A 10,561-nucleotide genomic window follows, 5' to 3' on the forward strand; every position below is an offset into this window, starting at 1 on the left:
AATCCTTACTATACTAAACAGGGAGAATCGTAATTTTTTCGGCACGTTCTTTTGCTGATCCTACAAATACGACAAAAAAGAAAGCCAAATTACTCCTTTCTATTACCGCCACTTGTGTTCAATAATATAATATAATATAAGTATAGAGGTTTCCAAGATATGCCCTTCATCTATAGATTGTAGGGCTAGGATCATCATATGGAAATGATTTTTTGGGAACAACCAATTTATATTGTGGCGCATTAAATGGACGGTTTGGATCATCCTATGGTACAGGGCGTACGATACTTTTAAAAAATACTTCACTATACGGACTTACACCATAGATTGTAAGCCAAAAATCATTTCCATAGGATGATCCCAACACAGTGACGAGGTTTCCAAAATATGTCATTCCTCTATAGATTGTAGGGATGCAATCATCATATGGGAATGATCAAATGGACGGTTTGGATCATCCTATGGTGTAGGCCGTAAAATATTCGCTACATTTTTTTTTTCTTTTTTAATAGGTAAGCTGGGGTTTTGTGGGGACCCCTACCGGCTTATTGAAAAATACTTCACTACATGGGCTTACACGATATATATATTCCAACAAGAATTTTGTGACAAAGCTAGCAAACCAAAAAAATATTTCTTAAACTCCCTATTAAAAAAAAAGTATTGTATAACTATCAAAACTAAGGTATTTTGTATATACGAATGACACAAGGCCATGTTTGGATAACTTCATTTGAAAATCAATACGAATGACACAAGGCCCTGTTTGGATTGCATGGTATCAAACCTTATCTGATTGTTGAGTTTAGCAGCTGTTAGGCCTACTTCAATTAGAGAAGTGTACAAATAAAGCATAGTAATCGTCATAGTATGGGAGTGCACTGCAGTATATCAATTTCCTTTCATTATTCAAGTTTCATAAATAATGTGTAGAGGGATAAAGAAGTTTTCTTTTCCCCTCTTCATGTATCTTGTTGGACTAGAGCCAAGGTTTTATGTCATCTTCTAACTATTTTTTCTTATGAATAAAATTAAAGGTACTGCCCTGGGTTCCGAGATAAATTACGGCTTCAAAAAATAGTTTAATTAATAATGACAGCTAAGGAGTGTCATTATCAAAATATAAGAATGCAACATATCATTTCCCCTATAATCAGGAGTTTCATGAATATTGGGATCTATAGTACCAATATATGGTAGAGAGCAGCAGGATTTTAATTTTGTTTTTTTGGCATAATAGTAGTGACTCCAAAAAATTATAGAAAGCTTGTATTAAAATCACCTTATTGGATATTGGCACCCCTCTGTCTCGATCACCTTATTTTAATTACTTGACAACTTATTGTAATTAATTGAAAAATGGAAATTTTCTATAAAATTCGAAATAAGTTTTCTATGCTTATACTAATTTCATTACAAAATACCTTAGTTGCACGCACGTGCGTTTTTACTAGTTTTTAATAAAGGCTCAACCCGACCGAAATTGCACCTTGACTTAGGTTACTGTAGCCGGCATAAAAACATCCCTTTCCATGTCTTCTGATATAACACATGAAGGGTTGCCCATTCTTTGTACATATAAACCCTAGTGAGTGTTTTGTGTTAGGCCGAAAATCAGTAACAGGTACGACAGTGACGTAAGAGCTGAGCCGAATGACCAGAGGAGCTGAGTCCTGAGGGACCGGAGTGAAGGAGAGCGAAGTGGCTGAGTCCTGCTATGAGGGCTAAGTCCTGCACAAGGCAAGCGAGGTCAGAAGACCAACCCGGGTTTTACTCCGGACAGGCCCTTCGACACTCAAGTCAGTATGAGCAGGAGTGCAGAGCTAGTCTTAAGAGTTTTGGGTGGAGAGAGAGTTTTTCGTATTAACCGTTAGTTTAAGCTTTGAACCCTTATTTATAGGGGAAAACCTGGTGAGGTGTCCAGGACAGGTGTCCTGGACAGGTGGCGGCCTATGAGAGGCTGGAGCTCACCTACTCCGGGACAGGTGGCGGCCTGTGAGAGGCTGGAGCTCACCTACTCCGGGACAGGTGGCGGCCTGTGAGAGGCTAGAGTTTTTACACCCCATCAGTTGCCCCCCAGTTTTCCAAGCCATTGAGTGACTTGGGAAAGTGTGGTTGATCGCTTGTCTGGACGGGCAGACGCCGTGTAGTAGTGCACCGGAAATCCAGTCCGGAGTTCGTCAGTCCGGAGTTCGGCGGAAGGCCCAGTCCGGAGTTCGTCAGTCCGGAGTTCGGCAGAAGGCACAGTCCGGAGTTCGTCAGTCCGGAGTCCGGCGGAAGGCACAGTCCGGAGTTCATCAGTCCGGAGTCCGGCGGAAGGCACAGTCCGGAGTTCGTCAGTCTGGAGTCCGGCGGAAGGCTTGGGCCGGACTGGTTTTTGTCGTTTTGTAGAAACGCGTTATATCCAGTCCGGCGTGGGCCGGACTGGTTTTTGTCGTCTTGCGTCCAGTCCGGCTTGGGCCGGACTGGTTTTTGTCGTTTTGTAGAAACGCGTTATTGTGGACCCCGATCCGGGAGAGAGGTGGGGGACGAGCCCCCAGCGGCCTCTTGGATCATCCACGTGTGAAGGAGAGCTTTACCAAGGAACTCTTGAAACGGTTGCCACCCTCATAGCATAGCACGAGTGGCGATATAAAAGAGATACATCTCGATTCGGGAACAAGTCCGGATTCGAAACGTATCTAAACAAACTCAGAGTCGCCATCCACGGTATACGGCCATGGATCCTTTAAACAAAAATATGCTCTGTATACCATGGATAACCAGAAATATATATGGGTTCGTGCCTGATTACGAATGGAGAAGGTCTGAGAGCACCCCCAATTCGTCCGAGTGCAAGCACTTGGTCTCTTATGCCATTTATTATTAACTTCAAAGAGTTTCGGGCGAATATCATATGAAATAGGAACAATTCTCAGGAATCGTCTACCTAGGCATGCATTTCCTGAGGATAAAGAAATAAGCATACAAAATGAAATGAAAAATGTGTCACCTAAGCAAAGCTAGATTATGAGTGACATGTCTAATGGGTGTCTAAATTCTGATGTGCAAACACATGCAAGCTATAGCTAAAGGTATAGGATCAATACTAAAAAGTAAGAAAACGTATCAAATCATATAATAACTGCACAACAAATCCTAAGACTCTAAATTATTAGCCCGAGTCCTCGGATGGTCTGGTATTCATCCAAAGAAGCCTACGTATCCCCGCCTCCACGAGAATCAAGGCAACGTAGTTCTTCGCGCCTATTCTAAGCTATGATGCCTAAGACACCTAGACCTCTATCCTAGACTCGATCTAAAAGACCGGACTAGTTATTAAAGTTTATTATATGATTATTTAAATTCCAGTGAATTGTGGATTTTAGGACACCCTATATGCCCTAACTAAATGCAGATTAGCCCTAGGCTAATGCAGGTGGTTCCTACAACCTATGTGTAACTAGGCTATATTTCCTAAGGAAAACCAAAGGTGGACTAGCGTATCCTACTCTAGTCATCACTCGGCGATGCGGATCGCCGACTGACCGGACGGAGGCGTAACAAACTCCTAACTCTAACACAAACCACACACAACAATCAAACAACACATCGAGGAGAAACTCTTAACTCTAAAACAAACGTAAACAAGCACATAACAAATCAAAGACTAAAACCAAACACAAACCCCTAACTCTAAAACTCTCCTTCTAGGACAAAGTCCTAACTCTAGAGGAAGATTTAAAAAAAAAAAAAAACAGGTTTATGAAATATTTTTGTACTTTTTTAAAGAGTTTGAATGATTTATTTACAATGGTTTGACTGGACCTGAGATAAGAATCTCAAGCTGCACTACGTACCTCGTGAGAGAGGATCAAGCCAACGTAGTTCGAAAATATATTTTCCTTATACGCTCTTAAAATCTTTAAATTTTCTCATGTTTTTTGGATTTTTAAAATGTTTCCATGTTTTTTGTGATTCAAAATTTAAATGTTTTTGATGTTTAAATGATTAAACCTTTAGCCAAAGAGGACAAATAAGAAAACACACTCTGTAATCCAAATTGTGGAAGAGTGTAAACACCAAAAGGTAAAAACTCTAAGGCTAAAAGAGAAAACCTAAAGACGGCAAACCTGTTTTCCAAAAATAGCAAGGGCACACAAACAAGTAAACTAATGTCTCCACTATGAAAGTTAGATCTCAAATAGGCAGGCTCTAACAAAACTCTCTAAGGAATGACAACAACACTAAGGATAAACTCCTATACAAACATCTAAGCATGTATTATTAAAGAAAGGGTACAAGTTAGAGGGGTTTCTACAAATGAGGCTAACTCTTTTAATGAGACAAGACTTATCTCCTAATGTGACTCTCTAATGAGACCACAATGGTCTCCTAAATGGAAAACTCATGGAATTTGAAAGATCTAGACATGATTTAGAAATGATCCTAGAAATTTAGATGTCTAGGTCGACATGCAGCACGGGTTCCATTCATTTAGCATAAAAAAAAAAACTTAATTTTAAAACAACTAAAATTCAAAGGATAACACCTTTCTAGAACCGAGCTCATCTCATATGGAAGTCAAACAAGCGATGGATCAAGCGATTCGAACACAATATCAGTCTTATGCAAGCACAAGTAGTGAAGCAAAAATTCAACCAGAAAACAAGATCAAAATGCTACACAGAAGACTAAAATCGAAAAACCAAGATGAGGACAAAAGACATACCTTCTTCTTGCTTACCTGCCTTGAATCTGAGTTTTTCTTCTTCTTCGGTATGAGGAGAATTTGCAGCGTTCCCTTTCTCATTTTGTTGGGCTTGTGACATTGATCGCTGCATTCGAGGGGAAACTTGTTTTCCATTTGCGACAGGTAAGGAATATCTCTTCTTGTTGTAATTGTCCTAGTCCTGCACATCTCGGCTTGATTTGGGAAGTCGTTCATGTGGGCCTTAGCCCTTGCAAATTCCGTGATTTGCATGTAACTGGGAAGAGAGTTACTGCTACTAATTCTTGGCTCATGGTCAAAAGAGTTTCTTCTCTTCCCATTTTTCTACTCCTTTGGCAATTCAGTACTACTTTTTTTGCAGCTAAATCCCAATGTTCATTCAATGGAGACCTCTTGCCTACTGACTGTGACCTTCGCTTGGGTTTATTGTTATCAGATTTGCTCCTTTTAAAGCTCACAGAAATCTAACTTGATGGTGCCCCCTGCGACTCGAGAAAACTTATATGGCTTCTTGGAGATCCTTCTTTATATGATCCACAACGGCATCCAGATTCCCATGATTAAATTCATCAACACTAGTGCTGATTGGATCAGGATTTTCTTTATCTGTACCTCGAATTTCATGTAGAATGTCCCCACCTTCAATTTCAGACCTCTCTGGCGAATCAAGCATGGAAATAATAGAAAATTCAATGTCACATTCGAACCCCCAATATGTATTCTCGGATCTTAAGATATCGAATCTTCCATCAAGCTAAGTTCTTTAGTCTTTGTAACATAATCAAGCTGTGATGGAGGAGAATTCAACCTTGATCCTATACCGACATCACGATAAGTAGAACTGACTAACCTACTTGAATTGATTCTACAGCCAATTCATTTTGACTGGACAGCAGCAAATGCCGGATTGATTGCCTTCCTCGACCCAAACACGAACTTCCTGCCCTCAGTCTCAAGCTGTTCAGAGGCCGACCTTTTTGTAGTACTCTTTGACTTCTCTCTATCCATCTCAAGCTTATAATAAACTAAAATGGCTATTGGGTTTTTGGGTTTCCAGCATAATTCAAATCTGTTGACTCCTGGATAATTTCAAGATCAGCTAGCTTAGTGTTTCTTTCTTCTTCCTGAGAATCCAGATTTAATTATGGTTTTTGCGGCTGAACATCCAATGAGGATGCAGACATCCACCTCTCCAACCATTGCCATGCCGAATTGGATGCAGAAGAATCACAATTGATGCAAATTGGTTTCGTCCTTGGCGTTGATTCCAAAAGCTGACGAGCAAACCCATTGGCAAGCAACTTCTTGGTGGAAGAATGTGTTCCATTTGCTTCCATGCCAGAATTCTCTTTCCCCAAGGAGCTCGCAGTTTGGTTATTTGTATTGAACCTTTTGTCAAGCTTCTCGTGAATAGCTAACCCTTCTAGTGACATACGAACACGGCGAGCACGCACCAATGCCTGCATTTTGACAATGGCCTGAACATAACACAAGGTTCCCACGGCTGTTACCGAACCAAATGCCCGCGTACAACAGCTTGCAACTTAACTATATTCTTGAGCATGCAGAGAACATTCTAAGCCAAATATCCCCTAATGGCAGTAAGTCCACTGACCGGAGCGTCGATCGTTATGACAATGAGAACGTGACTTGACTTTTAGTGAGCAAGCATCAAAGGTCTGATTCCTCTGTATGATGATCTGGTGCTGTGTTCTGATCTTTTTCTATTTGTTGTATCTCTTCCTTCAATTTCTGTTCAGCTACTCGGATGTCTTCGCGAATGGAATCGCTAGCTGGATCCAACTCTAATGCTTTCAGATATCCTTTGTTAATAGCATCACAGTAATTCTCTTGTCCATAATAAACCATGCCCAAGCGACGATATGCCTTGCTGTAACTTGGATCTATTTCAATAGATTTATTACAGCCTGCAATTGCTTCAATATATTTGTGGATCTGGTTGGAAACTGCTGTCCTCTTGTTTTTAATACTTCAGCCAGACTATTACAATTAGTCGTTTTGCATCCAGATTTCTCTATTTCCATCAAAGCCTCATCAAGTAAATGTTTTTCTTTCTCCAGTTGGATATGGTCATCATCTCCAGCAGGTGCTGTCTTTAAAAAAAATGCATCCCCTCCAGTGCACAACAGAATTCCCCAACCAGTTCATCTTTTGAGACATCTAAAACATGGGGATCATGTGTGCACTCCCTTCTCTGTTTAATTCAGTGGAGATTCCAACGAAAATTCTGTGAGTACAATTGCTATAGCATAACGATCCTCTTCAACCTTCAGGGATTTCTGCCACTCTCACAATATCCGGAGATGGCGAACCTCGCCAGAATAGTTGCGATTGCCAGAAATTGATGTGAAAATGGCGATGTAACTCAGATTTGAAGGATGCTGACTCAGGCGTGAGAGAGATAGAGATAACAGGGGTTTGAGATGGGTTTAAACGTAGAAATGACAATGGAAAAAAGAAGAGATAGCAATGGTAAAAGATGCTCTGACTGGCCTACGAGTTGTGGCCACCTGAAATTCAACCGGAGGAGACAATCTCAGCTCTTTCCCTTTCCGATCTCTCTATCTCCGTACTCTTTCTCCCAACTCATTTCTCAGTCTCGAATCTGTCTTTCTCTTTGCCCAGTTCTCTATTTCTATGGAATTATCAATGGTGATGGTGAAGAGAGGAACAAATTAAAGGTTGGATCTCAGGTCTCTCATGTCCATGGCTGCTGTAGAAAGAGTTTTCATGTACTGTTATCGAAGCAAGATTCGAGTTAGAATGAATTGACTAAATATTCAGCCAAACAAAAACTACTCCTCGCTTTCTAAAAAAAAACTCCTCAAAGATCTGTCTAGCTCCTCCTCTCTAGAAGCCACCAAGATTACAGGTTTGGGAAATCAAATTCCGGCAAGCTTCCCACCGGAATCCATGGAGTTTTGTGGCGGATTCTGCAAACGTTTGCCGAAACTCACAAAGAAGTAACAGAATTGCCCAAATTCCAGCAACATTGTTGGAATCAACAGGGGGTTTGAAGGATATTGAGGGGGTTTTTAACAACACTTGGGACTTGTAAAGAGATTAGAGAAGGTAAAAGGAGATCTATAGTTCAGACCGGAGAAGATGAATTTGGTTTTGGATCTAAGGTTTATAACATAGATCTAGAGTTCTTGGGTAAAAATCTAACACTTTGAAGACCATAGGAGTGGAGAGGATGTAAAGAAGATGATGTGGAGAAACTCCGACGGCCGGATCTCCGGCGGAACGGCCGGATTCCGATGAGATCTTGCCGGAGAAGAAGAGGATTAGGGTTTGGATTTCTTAGATCTACTTTCTCTCTCTTCTGCCCTAATTTTCCAACGAAAATGAGAGAGCTCAAATGAGAGACTTGCTCTCTATTTATAGGTGATTGGGATAATTTTTAGCCCCTTAAGTTGAGTGGACAACCCTCCCATGTACATTTTAACCTGGTTTTAAATGGGTTGGGTGGCCCATGGAAAAGAGTTAAATGAAAATCAAGAGAATAAATTCGTGCTCTTTTAATTGCCCTAGGACACCCATCTACTGCAAAATACCCACGTTTTATTCCCACCAGGCCACCTCCTGGTCAGGATAATGCACACCCCTTCTGCGACACTATATTCACACAACACTACCTACCCCTCTCGTTTGCTATGCAAACCGCGATGGATTTTTCTGAAATTTTAGAGGGACCTAAATGGGACCCTGACCTATGCTAGGACTGATTTTGGGACATCAAATTCACCTATTTAAAGGATTTTTTTAACAAAAACAACGGTTTAGTGTTCGGTCAAAATGGGGTGTCTACAGTTATATCCAGTCCGGAGGGCGGAGATTCAGTCCGGAGTGCTTTGGTGGTGGAGGTACGTGTATTCGTACGCGCGTGCTCAATCAGTTTTTTTTGTCTGGGAGAAGGTGTCCGTCATAAATAAGGGACACGTGGCGTCCTTTGAGTGCCCTCGAGATGCGTGCATCGCATTTAATGCCCCACTGCCTTTGAAAAGTTATAAAATGAGGTTTTTTACCTCTCATTCTTCACTTTTCACTTTTTATCTTCTCTCCCTCTTCTCTCCTTTTTCTCCTCTGCGAGTTCGGTCTTCGCAGTTCGTGTTTGGAGTTTGCGCGTGGATCCTTAGGAGCTCTCTACCCTCCCTGGTATTTTTCTCAGCCTTTCTTTTTACTACATGTCTGATAGTAGTTCGAGTGTCGAGTCCGGTTCTGAGTCTTCCAGTTCCCGTAGTAGCTCAGAACTTAGACCGCTTCAGTAGCCTGTAATGGCTAGTCCGGCCACTAGAGTAGATATTATAGACAGCGATGATGGCGGGGACAGGGATGAAGTGATATTAGACCTGAACGCCACCCCACTCCCGACTGATATTCTCCACCGAGTAGGGGGGAGTGGGGGTAGTGACTTTGCTGAAGCGTCGACAACGTTTCTCCCTGGCCGGGCTGTAGAGGTCATCGCTAGAGCACGGATGGAGGCCAACCCTAAGTACAACATGCGGGCTCTAGTCGAGGAAAATCACCTCACCGAGTCCATGCTGGGGGACATTAGAGATAAATATTGTGTGCCCCTAAGATTCGAGCTGAGGGCGGCTATAGAAGGAGATAGGGCCTGTAATGAGAGTCAGGACCTCTGTATCTATGAGGAGTCGTTGAGAGCAGGACTTCGATTTCCTTTGCACCCGTTCTTTACAGCGGTGCTCCGATACTACGGACTGGCCCCAGCCTAAGTTGCTCCGAACTCATGGAGGTTACTGACTGGGTTTTTGTACCTTGTCCACGGCCGGCTAGAGAGGAGCGTGACCTTGCCGCTATTCCGTGCTTGTGCACATCTGAAGAGACACAAGGAGGGGGGCTGGATTTATATTAGCCAGCGCCCTGATTTGAAAATAATTACTGGCATCCCCTCGTCAATACATACGTGGAAGAATAGGTTCTTCTACGTCGAGGATAAGGAAGCCACTGAGGCCTGGCCGGTCCCTTTAGTGTGGGACACTCCGGATACCACCGGACTGAGTCGCAAACCGCTTCTTGAGGGTGAAGATGCGAGAACATTCGCCTTGATGCGGAAGGAGGTTGAACGAACAGGCCTCATTCACTATTCGGATTTTTCAAGTGAAGATATTCTGGTCGGACTTGGTATAAGTACCGCGACTCCGGCACGTATGTAGCTAGACTTGTCTCAAAATCTGCTGCTTTTTGTTTATGTGCTTCTGACTCCTTCCTTACTTGCAGAAATGAAGAAACAATCGACGGTCGAGAAGATAAGGGAAGGAGCCCAGCCCAGGGCGCAGGAAGGGGCTCAACAGGCACTTCAAGAGCGCCAAAAGAGGAAGGCGTCTGAGCTGGCGAGCCCGGCCCCCTCACAAGACACTGCGCCACGCCCGGCTCAGAAGGCAAAAACCACAGTGAACCTAGTGGGCCCCTTCGCTCAGGGAGGTGGTTCTTCTAAATCTGATGGCACATCCATTGGAACTGGGGTTGGAGCCCGTCCTCCTGTGAGGTCGAGTGACAATGTTTTTCGGCCCAATTGGGCCGTTCAGAAGGATGACACCGGACTGGGCGAGAGTCGAGTCGCGGCTGAGATTGTGAGCAAGTGTCTCCTTGTAAAGGATAAGCAACAAGTTATCCACGAGCCGCCGGCTACTGGCGAAGAGGCGGTGTTCTCTTCACTCTATCAGGTGATAAATTTGTTTACTCTCTGTCCGTCTTTTGCTTTCTTCCTATACTGATGCTTGTCTCTGTCTGCAGATTGGTTTGTACTACAACGATCTTAAGGAGAAGAGCAAGAAGTTCTCCGAGGCCATCACCAAATCTGAAAAG

General features: G+C 42.8%; 2 pseudogenes; both read right to left on the reverse strand.

Moving 5' to 3' along the window:
* Window positions 1–4,673: 4,673 nt before the first annotated feature.
* On the reverse strand, window positions 4,674–5,384 carry LOC143891834 (uncharacterized; annotated as a pseudogene).
* Window positions 5,385–5,745: 361 nt separating this feature from the next.
* On the reverse strand, window positions 5,746–6,580 carry LOC143891835 (protein IQ-DOMAIN 30-like; annotated as a pseudogene).
* Window positions 6,581–10,561: the final 3,981 nt, after the last annotated feature.

The sequence above is a fragment of the Tasmannia lanceolata genome, unplaced genomic scaffold (assembly GCF_043159265.1).
Source record: "Tasmannia lanceolata isolate RefF3 unplaced genomic scaffold, GAP_Taslan_0.1 ptg000015l, whole genome shotgun sequence".
In the NCBI taxonomy this organism is placed as follows: domain Eukaryota; kingdom Viridiplantae; phylum Streptophyta; class Magnoliopsida; order Canellales; family Winteraceae; genus Tasmannia; species Tasmannia lanceolata.